The sequence below is a fragment of the Halichoerus grypus genome, chromosome 15 (genome assembly GCF_964656455.1).
Source record: "Halichoerus grypus chromosome 15, mHalGry1.hap1.1, whole genome shotgun sequence".
NCBI classification, from domain to species: Eukaryota; Metazoa; Chordata; class Mammalia; order Carnivora; family Phocidae; genus Halichoerus; species Halichoerus grypus.
In genome coordinates this window covers 47,452,674-47,477,723 of record NC_135726.1, presented here as the reverse complement: position 1 = coordinate 47,477,723, position 25,050 = coordinate 47,452,674, and the positions used below count along the sequence as shown (strand labels likewise).

General features: G+C 50.9%; 1 protein-coding gene across 2 annotated transcripts in view; it reads right to left on the bottom strand.

Moving 5' to 3' along the window:
• The window catches only part of PAK4 (p21 (RAC1) activated kinase 4), a 42,552-nt gene extending 29,254 nt beyond the window's left edge, over positions 1-13,298 (bottom strand). Inside the window, exon 1 of one of the 2 annotated variants that reach the window (XM_036094841.2) lies at positions 13,143-13,298. The gene's annotated coding sequence lies outside the window, so the exon portion shown is untranslated. The remainder of the gene's footprint in view (positions 1-13,142) is intronic. The other variant, XM_036094845.2, reaches the window with a different exon arrangement.
• Between the last annotated feature and the right edge of the window lie 11,752 nt (positions 13,299-25,050).

Sequence of the window (25,050 nt, the reverse complement as noted above, 5' to 3'; positions counted from 1 at the left end):
GATAAGACAATTGGAGGGAAATGTGAGGATCTTAAGGAATCACCAGTTCTTTTTTTCCTGTGACAATAGTATTGTGGGGTTTGTTTTCTTGGACTCTTTAATCTCTTAGAGGAGAAAAATCTGAAAAATTGATGGCTCAAGTATATGAGGTATGGGAACTGCTTTGAAATAACCAGGGAGGTGGGGCTTGGGTTACAGATGAAAAAGCCTGGTCATCATTGGTAATTGCGGGACATCGGGGACAGTGACGGGGACAGGGGACGTGGGGAAGGCATGAGACCATTCTCCCGAGCATGAGTGACCACTTCCATTATACAAAGGTTTTAAACATTCTGCAAAAGGAAATGTGAACTGATCATAACAGCGAAGAATTACAGATCCCTCACCGGGTGAATCTTTGTTACTGAATCCAAACACATGTCCTGCCTCTAATAACTGTAACAGCAGTCACGGTCAAGGCGACCATAATGACATAACGATGGCAGCGCTGTGCTGAGCGTCACACACGCCACTGACTCACTCACTCCTCCCAGCTACCAGGGAGGCGGCAGGACCCCGTCTCCTCCTGCTCCAGATGTGGAAACCAAGGCTGAGAAATCTGGGGCTCCAGGCGTGGCCCGAGGCCACAGAGAGGCTGTGTCAGAGCTGGAGAGGCCCAATGGGGAGCCTCTGCCCTGAGGGGATGCGGGAGAGGTGGCCAGTGAGCCCAGGACTCATTCCCCCTCCTTCCCGTCGAATAGGAAAGCCTCCTGCAAGAGTCACATCTTAGCACGGGCCTCTGCCAAAATTAAACCTTCGGCCACCCCACGGGAGCCCGAAATGGTAACCGGCCACAGATAACACCAGCAGACTTTTGGGCCCACAGAAGGATCTTGGGTCACAGGCTCCGTCATGTCAGGGTCCGCCTGCCTGGGCAGTCCTCCCTCAAGGTCGCAAAGCCGGTCCCAGTACCCCCGAATGTCAGTGGGACGCGTGCCCCCCCGCCCCCCACTCCAGGTGCCAGGAGAAGCGAGGGAGGCTGGCAAGGTGACATCGGCATCCTTCCCATCCCCGTCCTGGGCCTGTGGGAACCATCTCCCTCTGTGGCTTCAGCGGGATCCTGGCTAACAGGGGAAGCCAGGGAAGCTTTGACCGGCGGAGGAGGGAAGCAGAAATTAAGGGCGGGAAAGAGGGAGAGAGACAGAAAGCAGAGACATGGAGAGAAAGAGGAGGAGAGGACGGAGACAGAGAAGGCGGCCTGCCAGGAGCCTGGAGGACTGAGGGATGGAAGGCAGGACAGCGGCAGAGGCTGCAGCGCCCATGGAAGCCTCTGGACCTCCGCGGCCTCGTCTGTAACTCGACTGTGTGCTTGTGGGGGTGACGTGGCTCAATCACGCTATGTCAGGAGCCTAGGAAAGTACCCCAAACACTGCAAAAGTGAACATATTTGCTATCATTTCTGGAGGCCAGTGGCTCTCATCCCAGCTAGTCACACTGGGAGCTTAAAGAAAAAAACCAAAAAACCCCCAAATAATGCTCAGACCCCATAGCCAGAGACTGGGATTCAAATGGTCTAGGCTTGGGGTACTGTATGGTTGCCCCCACCACGGGCAGGGGCAGGGGCAGTGCCCAGGAGGCCCCCTCTGCCCCTCTGCCCGCCCACCCTCCCCCACCTTGGGCCACTGGGAGTCTGGGGCCTGCTGAGGAATGCAAGGAATGAAGCCGGGCCTGGCACGGCCATCTCCGGGTCCCCTCCCCCTTCGAGAACTCCCAGGAGCCCATTCTGTGTCTGGTCCAGACGGAAGCCTCCCCTGGGAAGGCATCAGCTAGCACGAGGTCTCCCCGCCCTGAATCCCCCCTCCCAGCCTTCTCCTTGGAGCGCCAGGCCTGAACCCCTTCCCCTCTTGGGTCCCCTCCAACTCAAATGCTGGACCACAGGGCCCGGCCCAGGGGTCCCCTTCACTGAGCGCTTATCAGTGGTGGAGTGAGTGACCCTGACAGCCGACAAGGAGCCCACAGAGCTTATCACCTGCTTGGGTGGGCAGGGGTGACCTGAGAAGGCTTCCCAGAAGGGGTGACCTTTAGGTCAAGACACAAAGAACACACGAGAGGAGAGCACTTAACAAAGGTCAGGAAGGCTAAAGTGCAAGCAGACAGGGGCAGGGCCTGGTCCAGCAGGGGAGGGACCAGGTTGGGCCCTCTCTCAGGCAGTAGGGGACGTGGATGGATTTCAAGCAGAGAAGCACCCCCCCACCCCCCCCCCGCCCGCCGACCCCCATGTGCTGACTTCAGCCACACCTGCTGGTTCCCCGCCCCCCTGTCTTCTTTCACGGGGATGGAGAACACCAGCTGGCCCCCAGACAGTGCCAGGGGATCCCCCGGTCCTGCCACCCCCGCGGGGTAGGGCCGGGCCCTGGCTCCTTCCTGCCACGCTGTGAGGAGACCCTACCAGAGCTGCTTCCCGCAGCCCTGAGCCTGTTCCCCGATAATTAAACCGTAAGCTGATTAGTCAAGGAAAACCTTTAATTAGCCCTTGAAATCATTCAGGAAAATTACAACCTCCTCTCCGGGCACCCTGCCCACCCTCTGCCAGGGACTAGGAGTGGTGCCAGGGAGGAAGCAGGGTTGGGGGAGGAGGGCAGGGGGCTCCTGGCCCTAATGTGAGCCTTACCCGGCAAAGGCCAAACCTAGGATGCAAGGTGCCTCGTGGGAGGGGCAGGCACAGACTCCCCCGGCCACATCACAAACTACCTCAGAATAAATCCACCAAAAAGTGGGCAAGGACAGTGCTGGAAAAGTGTGGCACTCTCCTGAGATACATCAGAGAAGACAAATAAATGGAGAGATAGACCACATTCATGGACTGGGAGACTCAATGTCGTGTCTGTGTCTGTGACGAGATGCATGTCTAATATTTAAATAGAATTCAAAGAGCCAAGAATAGCCAAGACACTCTTGAAGAAGAACAAGTAGGAGTGCTTGCTCTCCCCAAGATCAAAACTTCTTATCAACGACAGAAATGAGGGCTGGGTGGTAGTATGCAGGAACAGGCCAGAAGAGTAAGAGAAAGGGACAAGGCATCCGGCAACAGACTCACTTACACAGACACATGATTTATGGTAAGAGTGACCGTGGAGAAAAGTCAGTCTGTTTTTAGTAAATGGTCCTTGGATGATGGGGGATCCAGGCAAAAAATATGAAACTGGATGCCTACCTCACACCACACACACACACACACACACACACACAATTCCAGGACGAAGAAAGGTGAGAAGCAGAATTCTAAAACTCTAAAGGATATGAGTGATATATTTGACCATATTAAAATTAAGTGCTTCTGTTCATCAAAAGATACCATAAAGAAAGCAAAAAGACGAACAGCAGGCCGGGAGAATTATAGCATCTTCGAAACAAAGGCTCTCATCCAGAACCGAGGATTTAACTCGAAGAAGTAACAAATAAAAATGCAGACAGCCAGATGGGAAATAGGCAAGTGACATGAATGGGCTCTTCACAAGAGACGAGCTCCAGACGTTCCAGGGGACAGGTGAAAAGCTGCTCCACCTGACAGGCCACCAGGGAAATGCAAATCCGCACCTGGAGGAGCTAAGGCCAGATCTGCTCAGCACCAGTTTGCAGGATGGGCCAGCACTCACCACGGGTGCCACCCTTCCCCTCCCCGTCTGTGAAATGGGCCGAATGGTCATAGCCACCTTCTGGGGACCCTGGAAGGACTGAGCAGACGCAGGGGAGTGCTACGCGGGGCACGGGGCCTGGCACAGAGCAGACCTTCAGTTAGTTTTCCCTATTAATCAGCCTAAGGAACACTCACTCCCCAGACCCGAGGTCATTTCAGGCCTTCCCCTGCCTCGGAGCAGGGATGCCCCAGAAGGCTGAGAGTCCAAGAGACAGACGCTAAATGGGTAGCAACTAGAGCTGTTTATCCATCAACCGTTGGGTCCCTGGAGGCCACAAAGGGCCGGCACTCCAGAGTATATGTAGGAGAGAAACGAAAATAATCACGTTCATGTTTATACCCCAGGCACTGTTAGGAGCAGAGCTTCAGAGATGCCCTAGAACACCTGAGTGGCCTCAATTCTAGAGAAGAACAAGCGAGACGTGGAGAGGCCCCGAGTGGCCGTCTGCGTTCCAATCCAGACCGACCACAGAACCGAGAGGGATGTGAGCCACCCTTCGGTTCCTCAGAGGTCCCCGCGCTCTCCCCTCCCCTCCCCTCCCTCAGCCAACTCCTGCTCCCCCTTCCAGTGGCATTCCCTCCTCACTCGGGGCAGATCCCCCACCATGCACTGCGGCAGGGTGTACCCAGGGCTTATCATTCCCTCCACCCCTCACATTCGGTCCGCCAGCGTTTACTGAGCCACCCCGGCACACACACATCAAGCTGGGGTTATAGCAAGGAACACAGTAAGGGTCCCCCGCCACCACCCCCCAACCCATGAAGCCAAGTTATGAGAGGCAGGGAGGACAAGAAGCCAACTGACCCATAAATCATAGTGTAATATAAGTAGTAATGATGAGTGCCACAAAGAAACTCAAGCCCGGGAAGGTGGAAGAGGGAAAGAGTGGCAGGTCCCAGACGAAGCGCGTGAACCAAAGGCCCTGAGGCAGGACCCGGCCTGGAATGTTCCAGGAACAGCATGGCAGGAGAGGAGTGGAAGCTCGCAGGAAAGCTGGGCCAGGATCTCATGACCACCCCCACCCCCCCCAGAGATGAAGCCACAGGAGGGTCCCCAGCAGGGCGGTGATGCGATCTGACCCCAGCTCCCTCTAGCTTCATGTGAGGACAGACCGCGGGGGGGGGGGGGGGGGGCAACGGGGAAGTGGGGAGTGGGGAGGCGGTCCAGGCGGGAGACGAGGGTGGCTTAAGTAGGGGCTGCCACGGAGGAAGAGTGAAAGGTGCCAGGTTCTGCTCTGCGGGTAGAGCAGGTGGCCTTCCTGCCATCGTGACTGTGAAGGAAGGAGACGAGAGGAGTCAGGATGCCACCAGACTCCTGGCCCGATCGATCGATCGAGAGGATGGATGGGGCGCCTGTTAATGAGACAGGGTCATGGCGGGGGGCCGGGGGGGAGATGGGGGCTTGGGAGTCCGACTTATTTTAAACTCTGCGTGTGGATCTGGGACCAGGGTCTGGGTCTCCTGCCTGACGGAGCTCACAAAGGGCCTCCCGTGGGGCCAGGGCTAGCTTCCCTGGAGAATTCCCTGGAGAAATGTGTGCACGCCCGCCCGCATGCCCGGGGCAGACGTGTTCAAGGGCGTTGACACGCACACAGCAGGAGACAGAGATCAGCTCTGGGTTGTTCTCACACTAGAAGAGTACACAGCAACGAGGGGGGACGAACTATGGACATGCTCAACCACGGGGCTGGACCCCACAGACCAGGGATGAAAGAAGCCGGCCGCTAACAAGACGTGCGGGGGGACTCCATTTCTGTGAAGTTCAAAAGCACGCAAGGTGGCATTCTGTAATTCAGGGATGCACGCCTGGCAGGGACTCTCCAGAAAGGCAGGGACACGGTGACCCCCAAGGTCAGGGGAGTGATCGCTACCGGGGTCGTGATGGTGACGGGGGCGCTCCTAGGGTGCAGAGTTCGGTCTTCCCCCAAGTGTGGAGAAGTGTTTGTTCATCTCATAATGATGTTAAACTGACACGTGCACTTAGGCCCATTTCCAGAGGCACGTTACGCTTTGCAATTACTAAAGGTTTAAAAGTAGAAGAATCATAAATGTACGTAACTATATATACACAGCACGGCATCTCAGAGTCAGATCATCTGGGCCAGGCTGCTGTGGAAGATTCGGGGGAAGGCCCCCGTGGGCAGCAGAGGAGGGGTCCCCAGGGAGGGAGGAGGCAGAAGTGCCTGGGGGGGTCCTCACCTGAGGGAGATATGCTGAAGAGCCCTGCCTTCCGGCCATGTCCTACTTTCTCCCCATTCCTCGCGAGGACCGTGGAGGGGAAGGGAGGGGAGGGCAGGAGGGGAGCAGGAGGAGGGCGGGAGGAGGCCCAGGATAGCAGGCTGCTTCCCGTTGTGTGGGAGTGGCTGGAACCAGCCTGGGGAAGCCAGGCCCAAACGCAGCACAATGCTGCTTTATCGGGAGTTTCCAGGGCCAGGCCGGGCACCTGGGGGTGGAAGCGGGGAGGGCCTGGGAGGGAGCGCGCTGTCTGGGGACCCCGCCCGGTGCCCCCACCTGTCAGGCTGCTCCCCTCCAAAGCCCGGAAGGAAGACACAATGGAGGGGGGGCCTTCTAATCCCTCAGGCTTAGTCTGGGGGTGGTGGCAGAGGGAGTGACCCCAGGCAAGTCTCCCAGGTTCACAATCTCCTCCCCTATGAAAGGGGAATCATAGTTAACACCTACATCTTGGGGTGCTGGGGGCGTCCAATGAGTTAGCTCACAGGAAGCACTAGAACGAGGCCTGTTAATAGTAATGATCCAGAACAAGGCTACGAGTATCGGCACAGCAGCTAACAGTCTCTGAGCACTTACTATGCATTTTGCTTGATGATGATGCAGTTATAGCCTCAAAACAACCCTGAGGAGGCACCGTTATCATCTCCACTATGTAGATAAAGACACCAAAGCACAGAGCAGTTAAGGGACTCGTCTGGGACCACACAGCAGGTAGTGGTGAGGCTGGCCCCAGAGCCCAAGCCCTCCGCCTCCACGGTGTCACACAAGTTAGGAGCTCCAGATTGGAGCCACGCAGGCCTGGGTTCCAGGCCTGGAGCTGCCCCTTACTTGCTGAGGGATTTCCAGCCCGTGCCTCGGTTTCTCCTTCTCAGGGAAAGTAAAAAATACCACAGATAGACAGCTCCCGGGAAAGGAAGCCCAGGTGGCTTTCAACAAACACAAAGATGCTCCACTTTACTCACTTTAAAATCAGAACCACGGCGAGAACCTTAGCTGACTGGCAAAGGCCAAGGCGTCAGCTACCAGCCCAAGCACGGGGCCAGCACATGAGAAAGCCCCGGGGGCCATCAGACACCGGGCTGGGGCGCAAACAGGCTCACGCTCTCGGGCAGGCCTGCACGTTACTGGCCGAGCTACCGGGGCGCACATCTCAGACCCCCGAGCCCACGTCCAGAGCTGTGCCCAGAGCTGCGCTCCCATGCGCGTGCGGTCCTGTTCCGAGGAGGGACAGACCCGAAGGGCATGAAGAGCCATCAGCGTGAACACACGTGGGTCAGGGATGGCACACGGCCACAGAAAGCACAAGGAAGCATTTCCGGGTCCAGACACAGAACTGAAGAGTGAAACCTGCAAGGCCGCGTCCCGTTGTGTGGGAGTGGGAACGCAAGGCTGAGAACGCAAACGTGGGACGTCGGCTCCATCTGGGTAGAAACAAAAGGGGGCAGAACACATGCAGGGACACATATCCTAAGACAGAAGAGACGCCGGGAACAATGGCTGTCTCGGGGAAGGGGACGGGCGGCCAGGCTGGGAAAGGGATTTCCTCGTGGCTGTATACCCTTCTGTGCTGTGCGCGATGATTATTTAGGGGAATAGGTAATGCGTGCGCACGGAGCAAAAAATGTGCCTTCCTGAAATGAAAATGCTGGAAAAGAGAAATGAGGTTAATAGCACTTCCTGCTCCGGGTCTCTGGGCAGAGCCACCGTGCCGATGCTCACCCAGCACACATCTGGCGTCTGGCGGGCTGCGAGCTGCGGGTGAGTCCAGGATCACTAGAGGCTGGGAGCCCGCGAAGGGGAGGCTGCAGCCCAGAGGGGACAGGGCGTGAGGAAGGAAACGGAAATTGTTAAAATTGTTGAATTATAAATTGTTACAAGCTTACTGTGTGCCAGGCCACTCGGGGAGCTCTTCACCGCATGATCTATGATCCTCCCAACAGCCCATTTAACAGGTGAGGAATGTGAGGCCCATGGAGGCTCCGGTTCTTCCCCAGGGGCCCCAGCTAGGAGGTCGGGGACCAGTGTGGACTGCGTGGCCCCCGCAGAGAAGTTGCCATTGCCCCTGAGGATGGCGGCAGCACCCGGGGAAAGGCAGGGCAGGACCAGAGGGCCCCGGGACACAGGCTGCCGTGAGTGGTAGCTTCTGTCACATCTGCTGTCACCGGCTCCCCTGGGACCTGGGAAAGCTCCCCTCTGACCCTCCTTGCCCCCCCCCGCCCCCGACACCTTCCTGTGGGCCCAGGCATCTGGCAGAAAACAAGCCCCAGCCCCGGAAAGGGTGGCGGGGGCGGGAAGGGTCCCATTTCCCTGGCCGTGACTTGGAAGGAGGCTGCTTCCTGCTGGCAGCAACTGTGGCCGCCTGGCTCGGGTGATGGGATAAACAGCTGCTGGGGACACCCCGACCGGCGTCTGGCCAGGAAGTCTGGTTTATTGCAGGCCAGCAGGACAAGGAGGGGTGAGGCCGTGGAGAAGAAAGAGAAGGGGTTGTGGGGGGCCCTGAGGGAGGTAGGGACCCAGTGCCCAGAAATACCCCAGGTTGAACTGACCTCCAAGGAGCTTCCACCTAAAGAGGAGCCTGGGTAAGAACCAACTGGCCAGGAAGTGGCCTTGTCTTATCCAAACCACTTCCAAATCACTGGAGGGCAGCCACCGCAGGTGGTGACTCTATAGTCCGAAGGCCTGGAGTTCAAGTCCTACCTCTGCCACTCACCTGCCGTGTAACCTTAGGCACGTCACGTACCTCTGTGGGACTCAGTTTTCTCATCTCTGAAATGGGGATAACAACAGTACCTACCTTGTAGGTTGTTGTGGAGATCAAATGGGTTAATACGGGTGAAGTAAGGGCACCTGGGTGGTGCAGTCGGTTAAGCGGCCCACTCTCGATTTCGGCTCAGGTCAAGATCTTGGGGTCGTGAGACTGAGTCTCATATTGGGCGTGGGGCCTGCTTAAGATTCTCTCTCTCCCTCTCCCTCTGGCCCTCACCCCCACGTATGCACATGCTCTCTCTCAAATAAAAATAAAATCTTTAAAAAATATATATGGGTGAAGTCCTCACAATCTTGGCAGCACACAGATCCCTCCTCCATCGTGGGCCCCCTCATCCTATCCACCCTCATCTCCTGCTTGGACCCTTACAGCAGCCTCCCTGTGGTCTCCCTGCTGCTGCACCCCAGGATCCACTCCCCACAGGGCAACATGAGTAATCCTTATTAAAGGGAAATAGATGTTGCTTAAAGCCTTCCAATGAGTCCCCGTTACACACTGAATGCAATCCACACTCCTTACCTCCGCCTCTCAGCCTCTGGTACCTCTGCCACATCGTCCCCACCTTCCTGATCTTGCTGCCTCCTCTGCCACTTGGGCCTCCTTGATGGGACCTGACCATCCCAAGCTCATTCAGACCTCAGGACCTTTGCACTTCCCGTACCCACTACCCGCTCTATTCTTTCCACCTCCTTTCTTAGGCCTGGCTCACTCTTTCTCATCGGTCAGATGTCTCCTCCAGAAAGCCCTCACTGACTTCCCAGGCTGGTCAGGGGCCTCCTTTGGATTCCTACAGTCCCTGTGCCTCCCGTATCCTAGCCCTGATGCTTCTCTTTGTGCTTCCTCATCCCAGCGCTGACACTCTGGGCTGTCACTGTCTCGGGATGGGTCTGTCTTCCTTTGTATACTAAAATCCATGCAGGCAGGGCTAGGGCTGTGTGGGTCGCCAGTGGGACCAGTGGTCACACACAAAGAGTGTAACAAGGCTCTGTCCCTCCCTTTCCACACTTCACCTCCTTCCTGCCCCCTTCCTGAGGAGGTTCAAGTCAGTACAGTCTCCTTTCCCACCGTCAGCCCTGAGAGATGCCTCCCAAGGAGAGCTGGATCAAAGCTGTGGTCACTGTCCTGGATGTCCTAGAGGGCGAAAGCCTAGGTGTGGGGGCTCAGTGGGTGTCAGGCCCCCGCTAGGCCCATCATGTGAACCATCTCCCCAGCTGTTCCCAGTCAGCCCAGGGGGCCATAAACCCATCATCTCATGGCTGAGTAAAGCACTTCAGCAAGAGCCACAAACTTGCCCCAAAGCAGGACATGGAGTGAAGGGAACCCTCAAGCCCTGTGGGAAAGCAGACTGGTACAACTGCTTAGGAGAACAGTTTGGAAGGCCCAGCATGTCCACGGTGAGCCACAAGCCCAAGAGAGACTCTGGCCAGAGTAGACAAGGAAACGTGTTCTAGAATGTTCGATTCGGTGTTGTCACTGTCCCAGTGGGAAACCACCCCAATGTTCACCAACAGGTGAACAGGTGCCACTCCTATGTGGCACAATCACAAGAAGAAACACTCACAGCAGAGACAACGAATCCTAGAGTCACACACACGTCCTTGCAGAGAGAAACGCAAACTCGAATGTTGAGCAGAAAAGAGCAGGTTGTTCACCGGGATGTCACTTACATCAGCCGTCAAACTGTAAAACAGTGGTGGTCCAGCCTGGTGGCCACTGGAACCACATACTGAGGCCCGCCCCACCCCCAACCAAATGAATCCAAGTCAGACTCTCCCAGGCTGGCTTGGGCCTCGGCAGTTTTGAAAGCTCTCCGGGTGACTGCAGCGGGGAGCCGGGATCCAGAGCTGCGGCTCTATAATCTGTGATACATTCAAGGGTAGTAACAGTAGGAAGACCTGCAGAGAGACGCTAACCACCAAATCCGGTGCTGGGGCAAGGAGCTGGCAGAGAGGCTGGGGAGGGAGGGGGGCACTGAACGCCATCCACCCTGCGAGTCCCATCCCAGGCCGGATGCTGGAGGCGTGGGGGTTCTATTAATTGAAGGCTTTACTTTTCCCCCTAATCTAAAATGTATCCTAAGGAACAAAACTGGAGAGTTAAGAAATCACTTGCCTAAGGTCCCACAGCTGGGGACAGCGTAGGGACCTGAATTCGGGTCTCCGATGCCAAAGCCCTAGCCCTCCTTATCTGCGCCAAGCCGGGGATGCTGAGCAAGCTGGAACCACGAGGGCAGGAGGTTGGGCCGGCCTCACAGGACTGCCTGGCAGTGTGCCCACCCGGTGACCCTGCCAGAGCCAGAAGGGGGTGGCGTGGCTGCCTGAGAGAAGCAGGAGGCAGGTGGAGAGGGGCCCTCCTCCATCTCTGAGGTCCTCCCCAGGTGGCGGCGGCAGCAGGACTAATGCCAACACAGCACGGAGCCAGGGCCGGGGCCACGCGCTTTCTGCTCTGCGCCCCCCCAGCCATGCCATGAGGTGGTCACTATCATTTCCATTTTGCAGAGGAAGAAACGGAGGCCCAGGAAGTTAAGCGACTCACCCACGGTCTCACAGCCCATGAGTGATGGAGCTGCGTCTGCACCAGTCCCCAGTGCTGCTCCACAGCCCCTGATCCACTGCACCCTAGGGGTCCAGATGCAGCCGTGTATCGCTGGCTGGGGGTCTGGTTCCAGTCTGCTCCCACCAAGGGACACCGAGAGCCCCTGGAAGCCCAGGGGTTCTGCGTCTTGTCCGCTGGGGCAGTCCCAGCACCGAGCACAGTGTCCAACGTTCAGCCACCAACCACCAAGCACCCTCCACCGGCCACGCAGTGCTTCAGGGGGGATTCAGGGAAGGAACAACATGGAGAAATTCCATGCCGTGTGGGGCCCACATTCTTTGGGGGAGGGGCAGACAACACAGGGTGCCCTGACAAACAAGATAAGCACAGAGCAAAGGCCTGGGGAGAAAACCAGATAGGGAGATAAAGAGTGTGTGAGGGACAGTGAGAGGCAGGTGGTGCTGGTAGGGCTGCACGTGGGTGACCGTGAGTAAGGGGGGGAGGGGCAGGGAAAGGATTCCAGGCAGAGGGAACAGGAAGGTCAAAGACCTGGAGGGTGGCATATGCCTACAGAGTTGAAGAAGAGCAAACAGGCCGGTGGGGTTGGAGCTTGAGAAGGGACCGGGAGAGCCGTAGGAAATGAGGTGGGAGCCATCTGGGACCACCATGAGAGCTCGGGGTTTTAAGTACAGAGAACACTAGGCTTTGTACTGGATCCCACTCAGGGACACCCTCCCCAGTCAGAAACCCATCAGACTCACTTGGACTCTGGGCCACCCACAAACACCCCACTCCCATAGATCCATGAGAACTTCTCTTCCCAGATCACACCCTTCCAGGGAGCCCAGAGACAATCCATTCCAGTCCAAGGAGTGGCTTGGCCTTGCCCAGCCACCTGCTTCCAGGAACAGTCTTCAACAATCTACAATGTAACAACTGGGGGCAGGAGCTCTGGAATCAGTCAGACCCAGCTTGGAAACTGCCTCTGTTACTCAGGAGATGCTACCCGAGCCTCAGTTTTCCTGTCTGTAAAGTGGGTCTACTCAGTACCCACTTCACAAGCTTATGGTATAATGAAACAAGACCGCTGAGCACAGTGTTAGCCCTCATTAAATATTAGTCAAAACTGTGATTATTTGAGAGGCAATAGAGCATAGTACATCTCTGGGCGCAGAACTCGAGTCTGAATCCCAACCCCACAACTTAGTCATTAGATGATCCTGGGCAGATCACCTGGGCTCTTAATAACAGTGCCAACCCCATAAGGTTGTAGTGAGGATTAAATATATGGAAAGCATCTAAATGACCTGGCACATAGTGATTTATGAGTGTTTGCTACTATTTTCACTATTTGTGGGAGGAGGCTCCCCTTTACCTGGCCAGGAAGCACCTCTGATCTCTCTCTCGGGCATCCCTCCCGTCCTCCCCAGCAATGTCTCCCACTAAGGTTTTAACTATTGACCCTCAGGTACATCATCTGTCGGATTCTGACCTTTGCCCCCGCCCCACATTTGATCCCTTAAAAAGGTGCCCCCCAACCTAAAGCTCATGCATCTGATCCGCTGGTTGCTGCCGTAAACCTCCAAACCACCGCCCCCAGGGTTGTGATCTCCGACTCTGGTAAGCGCACCCTCCCTTCAAATGATTAATTTTGACCCCCATTTTTTGACACTCGCCCCGACCCCCTCGAACGGGCCCCACTTCAAATTTCGAACTTTGTGGTCCCCTTCGCCACGCCTCCTTCGCTAGTTTGACATCTGACCTCCTCTACACCACCCTCCCCAGCAGCACTGACTCCCGACCTCTCCGAGGCGACCCGTCCCTCCTCGAGTGAACTTTGACCCCAACGGCCCCGCCCCCTACTTGCGTAAAAGCTCTCCCACCGCCATCGCCCGGCCCACCCCAATCCCCTGGCCTGACCGCTGATCCTACCGGCTCGGCGCTGCGGTCGCTCGCGGCCTAGCTGCTCGACCCGGAATTCTGAACCCTCACACCGCCCTCAGCTCTCTTGCGCCGCCGCCACCGCGGCCACTGCCGCCGCCATGTTAAATCCCCAACGAACATCCGGGGCTTTCCCCCTTCGCCGCCCACCAGTCCCCATAGCAACGGGGCTGACCGGGCAGGGGGCAGGGCCCGCTCAGGGGCGGAGCTGGGCCATTGGCAGAGCCCGCTCCAGCCTCTGATTGGTGCAGATTGTCCAATTGGAGACCTTCGGGCAGAAAATGCCAAGCGGGGATTGGAAAATTTGGAAAGCGTGCGGAGAAGCTGGCTCCCCGCCCAATCGGGTTCTTAAAGGAGAAAGGACTATACTCGTGGAAAAGTCCCACCTTACACCAAATCACGGTTACGTGCCACACACCTGGCCAAATGCTTTCCTTGCATTGTCTCACTAAATACTAAAACCCCATCGTATTATTAATACCCATTTTACAGATAAAGAAACTGAGGCTCAAAGGGGTGAACTAGCTGCCTCAGAATTACAGGAAGTAGGTAATGAGTTTTGAGTCTGTCTGAGTCCAGGAACTTGACCTGCAACCAAGACACTGTTTGATCTTAATCTTTTCTGTAAGTTTTTAAAAAGTAATTAATTTATAAAAAAAAAAAAAAAAGGAAAATACCCAAAAACAACAATAACGAAATCCATAAACGAAACCCGGACATCCTCTCCTATGATTTCACTCGCTGGGCCCCAGCTACCTTGCTCTTCCAGAAAAAATATCCGGAGCTCTTCCTCCTTAAGGTCTTTTCATTGGCTGTTCCTTCTATCTGGGATAGACCCTTCCCTCAGACATCCTCAGGGCTCCCTTACTCAAATATCACCTTATCAGTGAGCTTATTCCTTCCCACCCTAACTAAAGCAGCCAATATCCATCTTGCATGCTACTAAGCCCCTCCCCTTATCTGCTTTTTCCTATTTTCCTGCTCTAATCACCTTCTAACAAACTAGATGATTAGCTAATTGTAGTTAGCTTTTTGGTTGTTTACTGAAATGTCAGCTCCAGGAGAGCAAGGATTTTTATCTGTTTTGTTCACTGTGCGTGCCCGATGCCCTTGCACTATTGGCAAGTAGATGCTCAATAAACATTTGTTGAATGGATGGTTGGATGAGTCCTAATTTCACCCCCTCAGAGATACTCTTAAATGCTAAGTGCATCCCTCTCCACCTCCCTGCCCCTGCACAGTGTCTAACACATAGTAGCCATGGGGGAACCAATGAATGAATGATTGCATGATGAGTCATTTTTTTCTGTACATTTACCTACCTCTTTTGTTTTTAACAGAATCAGAGGCACACGTTTATAAAGAATTTTATATGTTTCTAAAAACAAGTTTGGAAATATCACCAGTATCATTCCACATCATTTTCTTCCAGAACATTAGTTTTAATGCTTGCATGGATGCCATTCTATCCATGAACTCTAATCTGTTTAACCACCCTTTCTTGTTGAACATCTAAGCTGTGATAAATATTTTGCTATTATAAATAATACCTCCCTCCCATACAAATTCAAGCAGTTAAATATTTGTGCACATCTCTAATCATTTCCTTTAAATAGATTACCACAAATGGAACTCCTGGGTCAAAGGAAATGTACAACTTTAAGATTTAATAATAGTAACAGTTTCCATGCATGGAGCTAAGCTGTGTAATTTTAACAACAGGGCCTATGATTATTCCGGCTTCGCAGAGGAAGCAGAAGCTTGGAGAAGTAACTTTATTTGCTCAAAGTTGCACAAGCTAATGGGGCAGAGCCAGGGCACATCCCTGGTTTTGACACCCAGGCAAGGCTCGCTAACTGCCCTCTGCTGCCTCCCCGCGGCCTGGAACACACATTGCCGAATTGTGCTACAAGGATCCAATTCACACTCCCACCAGTGTTCAAAGGGAACATGCAATTTAAAGTATCATCGCCAGCATTAAACGTTCTTGTTTTGGTTTTTGTGCTCTTTTGAAATCTTATGCCTCACAGAGTCTCCATTTTTTTAAAAAAGCAAGTCTAGTAGCTGAGATGACAGCACTTTATCCAGGTCGCAGTGATGGGAGGAGGGCCAGGTGCAGTCTTTACCTCTTTAATGCTCTGCACAAATTGCAGGGTATTAGGCTCTAGAAGCCACCTTTGGGGAAGCCTCCTTGGAACTTACCTGGGGATCTCAGTCAGAGATCAGACCTAGAACAAGCCCAGAGGTAGATCTGCTCCAAGGGCTTCCTCAGGATGGGCAATTAGGCCCTCCTACTTCAGGGCTCTGAGAGAGAAAATCAACCCCAAAAGAGCCTCCTACAGAGGGCTTCCTGGAGGAGGTGGTAAGGAGGCGATCTCCAATAGATGGAAACAGGTGAGGAGGGTGAGGAGGGTGAGGAGGATTTGACCTCATAAAAATGATAAATTTCAGTACATCAAGGGAAAAGATAAGCAGCAATATATAGATGGCAGGCAATGCTTTGTGTCCTTCATATGTAAAGAGCATTTACAAATCAATAAGAAAGGTGAACATACAACAGAAAAACAGGCAAAGGACATGAACAAAAATTTAAAGTACAGACAAAGGATAAGAAAGAAATGGAATCCCCAAATAAGAAATTAATGAAGTGGATATTAAATTATTAAACAGATCCTTTTTATTTTTTTGGTCTCTCAGAAAAAAAAATATTTTTAAAGATTTTTATTTATTTGAGAGAGAGAGCATGAGCAGGAGAGGCAGAGGGAGAGGGAGAAAGAATCTAAAGCAGACTCCGAGCTGAACACACAGTCCCATGTGGGGCTCGATCTCACAACCCTGAGATCACGACCTGAGCCAAAACCAAGAGTTGCATGCTTAACCAACTGCGCCAGGTGCCCCAGAAAAATTTTTTTTTATATAATAATCAGTACTGATGAGAATATAAGATAACAGCCACTCTCATACCCCACGTGTAGGACTATGATCTGGGGCAGAATTTTGGTGATATCCATCAAGAGACTTAACAATGCTGTCAACCCTTTGATACAGCAATTCCACTTCTAGGAATTGTTCTCTTATTTTTTAAGATTTTTAAAAAGAGATTTTATTTATTTATTTTTCAAGATTTTATTTACTTATTTGTCAGAGAGTGGGAGAGCACACACAAGCAAGGGAGCAGCCGGCAGAAGGAGAAGAAGGCTCCAGGCTGAGCAGGGAGCCCGATGCAGGACTTGATCCCGGGATTCCAGGATTACGACCTGAGCCGAAGGCAGGTGCTTAACCTATTGAGCCACCCAGGCGTCCTTATTTATTTATTTCACAGAGAGAGAGAGAGAGAACACAAGCAGGGAGAACGGCAGGCAGAGGGAGAGGGAAAAGCAGTCTCCCTGCTCAATCCCAGGACATGGGGCTCTGTCCCAGGACCCCAGGATCATGACCCGAGCCAAAGGCAGATGCTTAACCAGCTGAGCCACCCAGGCACCCCTTTTTTAAGATTTGTATTTATTTATTTGAGAGTGAGAGAGAGCACGAGCAGGGGAGGGGCAGAGGGAGAGGGACAAGCGGACTCCCCGCTGAGTGCAGAGCCCTTCACGGGGCTCTGACCTGAGCTGAAGTCAGATGCTTAACTGACTGAGCCACCCAGGCACCCCTAGGAATTGTTCTTAAAAGGAAAAAAAGACATAGACAAAAGCGTATATGTGAGTGTGTAGGTGAACAACACGGGTTTGAACTGCATTAGTCCACTAATAAGCAGATTTTTTTCAATAAATTCAGTACAGTACTATAAATGTGTTTTCTCTTCTCCATGATTTTCTTTCTTTTTTTTTTTTAAGATTTTATTTATTTATTTATTTGAGATAGAGCGAGAGTGAGAGAGAGAGAGCATAAGCAGGGGGAGCCACGGGCAGAGGGAAAAGCAGAAGCAGGCTCTCCATGAGCCGGGAGCCCGACCCAGGGCTCGATCCCAGGACTCCAAGATCATGACCTGAGCCAAAGGCAGATGCTCAACCAACTGAGCCACCCAGGCGCCCCTCCATGATTTTCTTAATAACATCTTCTTTTCTCCAGCTTACTTTATTGTAAGAGTACAGTCTATAATACATATAACATATAAAATATGCATTAATTGACTGTTTATGTTATCAGTTAGACTTCTGGTCACACAAGGCTATTAGTAGTTAAGTTTTGGGGGAGTCAAAAGTTATACTTGGGTTTTTGACTGTGCAGGGGTGGGAACCCCACATTGTTCAAGGGTCAACTGTATTCATCCTTAGTGTTATTTCAGTAAGATTTTTTAAAATCACCATTGTTTTACTATTGTTACCATTGTTACACCATTTACTATTGTTACCATTGTTATATTACCTCATTGTTTTTAAATTATTGATGTATCACACCATACCTCACGATTTCCCTATTGTTGCATGTTTAGATTGCTTCCAATTTTTTTTTCCCTGCTTGCTACACCAGACTCTCTCTGAACACTTTACCTACGTGATCTTTTCTAATCCTCGCCACTTCTCTGTAAGATGGGATCCTTAGCCCCATTTCCCAGATGAGGAAACTGAGACACGGGAGGAGGGTGGGAAGTGAAACAAAGTCCCACCACTTGTAAGCAGCTTTGCTGGAATTTTAACTAGGAGTTCTGACTTCAAAGCTGATGCTCTTAAAGACTGCTCAAATTCAGGGGGGCCTGGGGGGCTCAGTCAGTTGAGCATTTGACTCTTGGTTTCGGCTCAGGTCATGATCTTGGGGTTGTAAGATTGAGCCCCGCGTCAGGCTCAGTGCTCAGTGGGGAGTCTGCTTGAAATTCTCTCTCTCCCTTTGCCTCTGCCCTCCCCACCTTTCTCCAAAATAAATAAATAAATCTTAAAAAAAAAAAAAAAGAAAAAGAGACTGCCCAGATTCACTGAATAAATATATTGGTCGAATGCCATCCGTGTGCTAAGCCTGTCGATAATGACAACTGCAAACATTTATTGAAGATTTTCTATATAGCAGGTCCTGTGCTAAGCACTTTACATATGCTACCTCATTTTTTTAAAAGATTTTATTTATTTATTTATTTGAGAGAGAGAGAGAGAGAGAGAGAGCTCGAGCAGGGGGAGGGGCAGAGGGAGAGGGAGACAGAAAATCTCAAGCAGACTCCCCATTGGGCACAGAGCCTGAAGCTGCTGGATCCCACAACCCTGAGACCATGACTCAAGCCAACATCAAGTGTCAGACGCCTCAACTGACTGAGCCACCCAGGCACCCCTATACTACCTCATTTAATCCCCATAACCACCCTATGCACTATTGTTAGTCCCGTTCTACAAGTGTGCAGAGAAACAGAGAGGTTAAGTAACTTCTCCAAAGTCACACAGGCAGCCTGGTTTCAAGGTCTAGGCTTCTAACCATTTCTCTTCTTTTTCAGAGAACAAATGCTACAAATGAACAAAAACAAGATAGCTAATAAACACATGAATAAATAAATAATATAAAATAAGGTGATGACACCAGTCAGAATGGCTAAAATTAACAAGTCAGGAAATGACAGATGTTGGCAGGGCTGCGGAGAAAGGGGAACCCTCCTACACTGTTGGTGGGAATGCAAGCTGGTGCAGCCACTCTGGAAAACAGTATGGAGGTTCCTCAAAAAGTTGAAAATAGAGCTACCATATGATCCAGCAATTGCACTACTGGGTATTTACCCCAAAGATACAAAAGTAGGGACCCGAAAGGCTACGTGCACCCCGATGTTTATAGCAGCAATGTCCACAATAGCCAAACTATGGAAAGAGCCAAGATGTCCATCAACAGATGAATGGATAAAGAAGATGTGGTATATATATACAATGGAATATTATGCAGCCATCAAAAGGAATGAGATCTTGCCATTTGCAACGACGTGGATGGAACTGGAGGGTATTATGCTGAGCGAAATAAGTCAAACAGAGAAAGACATGTATCATATGACCTCACTGATATGAGGAATTCTTAATCTCAGGAAACAAACTGCGGGTTGCTGGAGTGGGGGGTGGGGTGGGAGGGATGGGGTGACTGGGTGATGGACACTGGGGAGGGTATGTGTTCTGGTAAGCGCTGTGAATTGTGCAAGACTGTTGAATCTCAGATCTGTACCTCTGAAACAAATAATGCAATAGATGTTAAGAAAGAAAAAAAGAAGAAGAAGAATGTAGCAGGAGGGGAAGAATGAAGGGGGGGAAATCGGAGGGGGAGAAGAACCATGAGAGACGATGGACTCTGAAAAACAAACTGAGGGTTCTAGAGGGGAGGGGGTTGGGAGGATGGGTTAGCCTGGTGATGGGTATTGAGGAGGGCACGTTCTGCATGGAGCACTGGGTGTTATGCACAAACAATGAATCATGGAACACTATATCTAAAACTAATGATGTAATGTATGGGGATTAACATAACAATAAAAAAATTAAAAAAAAAAAATAAGGTGATGAGCAGAGCTTGGAATGGGTCACAGAATATAGCTACGCAGCCATAAAAAGAATGTGGAAGAGGCAGGACCCAGTGATCCCACTCCTAGGTATTTACTCCAGAGAAATGAAAACATATATTCCCACAAGGACCTGTACATGAATGTTCATAAAGCTTGTTTTTTTTGGTTTTGGGGTTTTCTTTTTTTATAGCACCTTTTTTCATAATCACCAGAAACTTGAAACAACCCCAAATGTCCATCAACTAGTGAACAGATAAATAGATTGCAGGATATCCATTCCATGGAACACTACACAGCATAAAACGGAAGGAATTATTGATAAGTGGGACATCATGGATGAATTGCAAATGTATTAAGCTGAGTGAAAGAAGCCAGTCTCCTGTGGTTCCATTCCTAGCATTCTGGGAAAGGTAAATCTAATCTATAGTGACAGAGGGCAGATTAGTTGTTGCCTGAAGCTGGGGACAGAGGGGAGGATGCACAGTAAAGGAGACAGGAGGGAAACCCTGGGGTGATGGAAATATTCCATGTCTTGATTGTGGTGGTGGTTTCATGGCAATATACATGGGTCAAAACTCATAAAATTATACACTTTAAAAGGGTCCAGGTAATTGTATTAAATGGAGTTATATTTAAAAGTTTTAAAAAAGATTTTTATTTATTTGAGAGAGAGAGAGAGCGGGGGGAGGGACGGAGGGAAAAGGAGAAGCAGACTCCCTGCTGAGTGGGGAGCCCTACGCAGGATTCGATCCTAGGACCCCGAGATCATGACCTGAGCCGAAGGCAGACGCTTAACCGACTGAGCCACCCAGGCGCCCCTATTTAAAAGTTTTTTAAATGCAGTAGAATAAATATGGACTTTAGTTAATAATACTGTGTCAATATCAGATAAAGGGCTAGTATCCAAAATCTATAAAGAACTCATCAAACTCAACACCAAAAGAACAAAGAATCCAATCAAGAAATGGGCAGAAGACATGAACAGACATTTTTCCAAAGAAGACATCCAAACGGCCAACAGACACATGAAAAAGTGTTCAATATCGCTCGGCATCAGGGAAATCCAAATCAAAACCTCAATGAGATACCACCTCACACCAGTCAGAATGGCTAAAATTAACAAGTCAGGAAATGACAGATGTTGGCGGGGATGCGGAGAAAGGGGAACCCTCCTACACTGTTGGTGGGAATGCAAGCTGGTGCAGCCACTCTGGAAAACAGTATGGAGGTTCCTCAAAAAGTTGAAAATAGAGCTACCATATGATCCAGCAATTGCACTTCTGGGTATTTACCCCAAAGATACAAAAGTAGGGACCCGAAAGGGTACGTGCACCCCGATGTTTATAGCAGCAATGTCCACAATAGCCAAACTATGGAAAGAGCCAAGATGTCCATCAACAGATGAATGGATAAAGAAGATGTGGTATATATATACAATGGAATATTATGCAGCCATCAAAAGGAATGAGATCTTGCCATTTGCAACGACGTGGATGGAACTGGAGGGTATTATGCTGAGCGAAATAAGTCAAACAAAGAAGGACATGTATCATATGACCTCACTGATATGAGGAATTCTTAATCTCAGGAAACAAACTGCGGGTTGCTGGAGTGGGGGGTGGGGTGGGAGGGATGGGGTGACTGGGTGATGGACACTGGGGAGGGTATGTGTTCTGGTAAGTGCTGTGAATTGTGCAAGACTGTTGAATCTCAGATCTGTACCTCTGAAACAAATAATGCAATATATGTTAAGAAAGAAAAAAAGAAGAAGAAGAATGTAGCAGGAGGGGAAGAATGAAGGGGGAGAAATCGGAGGGGGAGAAGAACCATGAGAGACGATGGACTCTGAAAAACAAACTGAGGGTTCTAGAGGGGAGGGAGGTGGGAGGATGGGTTAGCCTGGTGATGGGTATTGAGGAGGGCACGTTCTGCATGGAGCACTGGGTGTTATGCACAAACAATGAATCATGGAACACTATATCTAAAACTAATGATGTAATGTATGGGGATTAACATAACAATAAAAAAAAAAGGAAAAAAAATACTGTGTCAATATTGGTTCATTAGTTGTAAGAAATGTACCAGGTTTAGGTTAAGATTTTAGTAATAGGGGAAACTGGGTGTGGAGTTTATGAGAACTCTGTACTGTCTTTTTCTTTTTTTTAAGATTTTATTTATTTGAGAGAGAGAGAGCACAGAGGGAGAGTGAGAGGGAGAAGCAGACTCCCCACTGAGCAGGGAGCTCTGACGTGGGGCTCCATCCCAGGACCCTGGGATCATGACCTGAGCAGAAGGCAGACGTTTAACTGACTGAGCCACCCAGGTGCCCTGAGAACTCTGTACTGTCTTTGCAATTTTTCTGTAAATCCCAAACTGTCAAACTGAAGTTTACTTTTAAAAATGGAAAAAAAAAAAAAGAGAGAGAGAACAGAGATGATATTATGCCAATGTTAATTTGTACAGGAAAGAAAAAACAAGTTACAAACCTACACATATCATACGATAGTATTTTCACTAAAAAAAATCAGGGGTTATGAGGGAAAATAGGAAAATGTTGAAAGTTGGACGCTGTTAAGAATGAGACAGCCAGGAAATTTCTGGTTCTACTTTTCTACTTTATCCTTTATTGCATGGTTTGAATTTCTTCTTCTTTTTTTTTTTAAGATTTTATTTATTCATTTATTTAGAACACACGAGCCGGGGGGAGGGGCAGAGGGAGAGGGAAAGAGAGAATCTTAAGCAGGCTCCATGCTGGGGCTCGATCTCATGACCTGAGATCATGACCTGAGCTGAAACTAAGAATCGTACATTTATCCCGCCTGAGCCACCAAGGCGCCCCTGAATTTCTTTTTTTTTAAGAATTTATTTTTGGGGCATCTGGGTGGCTCAGTCAGTTGGGCGGCTGCCTTTGGCTCGGATCATGGTCCCAGGGTCCTGGGATCGAGCCCCGCATGGGCTCCCTGCTCGGCGGGGAGCCTGCTTCTCCCTTTCCCTCTGCCTCCTGGCTTGTGCTCTCACTCTCTCTCTGTCAAATAAATAAATAAAATCTTTAAAAAAAAAAAAAAGGAATTCGTTTTTAAGTAATCTCTACACCCAATGTGGGGCTCAAACCCACAACCCTGAGATCAAGAGTTGCATGCTCCACTGACTGAGCCAGCCAGGCGCCCCTGATTTTTAATTTTTTTAGCAATGAGTGTGTTACTTTCTCCCCTGAAGTAAAATAATGATATTATTTTTTAAATTTGCTGAAAAGCAGCAGCAAAGATCTGGAGGGAGGATAGGGTAGAGGGCTGAAAGGAGGTGCCTCTGCCCAGGGAGTAGGGATGCCAAGTAACAGAGGCCCCCTGAAGAACTCAAAGAACATCCTGTCTCCTCAGGCATGTGTGCGGGATGCGGAGAGGAACTTTTTGTCCTTTATGTGTCCTCATCTCCTCCGCATCCTCTCTTGCTCATTCCTATGGTTACAATAAAAAATTTAGTCAATAAAAATACAGGATGCCCAGCTAGTGTTGAATTCCAGATAAACCTCAAGTCATTTTTTAGTATAAGTGTGCCCCCAGGCAATATTTGGGACATATTCAGACTAAACATTTATGTACTGTCTCTGAAATTCAAATGTAATTGGGCATCCTGTATTTTATCTGATAATCCTACTCACTCCACACCAGTCACCCTGGCCTCATGGCTGTTTCTCAAACACACAGCCTCAGTCCTGCCTCAGGGCCTTTGCACCCACTGGTTTCTCTACCTGGATCACTCTTCTAGGTCTTTGCTTTGACCAGCTCCCTGTTCTTTGGCTTAAGTGTCACCTCCTCACAGAGGCCTTTGCTCGGCTCCCTACTGATAGCACGCTTTGCCATCCCACGCTTTAATTCCCATCGTATTTTCTCCGCAGTGCTGATCACCATCCGGAATTCTCAGGTGATAGTATTTTCGTTTTCAGTTTCTTCTCTATCTCCTCCAGTAGAATGTCAGCCTCACAAGAGCCAAAATGTCATCTTGGCCACCATATTATCTACAACAGTTGGATCGTGGCTGGGTGCATTGTTCTTTCCTGGTTCTTAGCTGTAACCAACAAGAACCATTTCTGGCTGATTTGAGCAATGAAGGACTTCGGCAAATGAATATTTGTTAATGAATGAATCCTGAGACCCACAGCTTCCCCCTTCTGGTCTCTCCATAGACCCCAAACCACCTCACAGGCTGTCCCTGGGGCCCTGCTACTCCTCCGAGGGCCAGTTACCCCAGCCTGCTAGGCAGGCATCTGCGTACCCTCCAAAAGCCTTGCTTGGCTTTGCCTCCCAGAAGCTGTAGGGCCTTCTGTCCTGCAGCCTGTCACTTCCTGAGCATGTCACACATCACAGGTGTTGCAATCAGCCAGACGTGCCTGTCTCCTGTGCGCCCAGCAGTGGGAGCCCCAAGAGCTGGGCCTTTATCTGATTCACCTAAATTACCGTCACTCCTACTATGTATGACCTGCTCCTTCAGCGCTGGTGCTGTTTTAAGCATTTTTTTATCTGAATTTCTCCTGCCTCCCGTGATCCATTCAACCAGTGTTTATTGAGCAACTACTATGTTTCGGGTACTGGAACCACAGGGGTAAACAGAACTGGCAGAAACCCCAGAAACCCCTGCCACCCCCCGAGCTCACTTTCTGATGGAGGAGATAAAGAATATATCATGAAAGATGTATTTTCATAGTAGGCCACAACGTGGAACTGATCTGGAAGAGAATAAAGCAGGGAGAGGGGATGGGAGGTAGGGGGTGGGATGCTGTTTTAAACAGGGTGGTCAGGGGAGGGCTCCCTGCAAAGGCTTGAAGGAGGGGAGGGAGAGAGCCATGCGGGTACCTGGGGGGGGAGCAGTGTCCCAAGCAGAAGGAACAGCCAGTCATCTGATATAGTCGAGGTCAGTGTGGCTGGAGCAGAGTGGGCAGAGACAAGTAGTGGGAGATGAAGACAGGGAGGGGACAGGGGCAGATCGTGTGGGGTGGGCCACAGGGAAGATGCTGGCTTTCACCCCAAGGGAGATGAAGCTCTGGGAGAGCTCAGGCGGAGGAGAGACACGATGTGACACAGGTGTCCACCAGTCCCTTCAGCTGCATATGGAGAGCAGACTGGGGGGGGGGAGGGGAGGAGAGGGGAGACCAGGCAAGGGACAGGTGGGCAGGACCAGGGTGGGGGCCTTGGAGATGGGAGAAGGGGACAGGCTCTAGATCGACTTTACAGACGAAGTCAACAGAATTTGCTAGCTGATTAAATGTGGGACGTGAGACAAAGAAGAGTCAAGGACAACATCAAGGCTTTCAGCCCCATTTAATCCCAAGGCAATACCATCAAGTATGATCATCCTCTGGTGACAGATGATGAAACTGACATTCAGAGCGGGCTGGGGACGCCACATGCCACAGCAAGTGGCAGAGCTGAGATGCAAACCCCGTTTCTG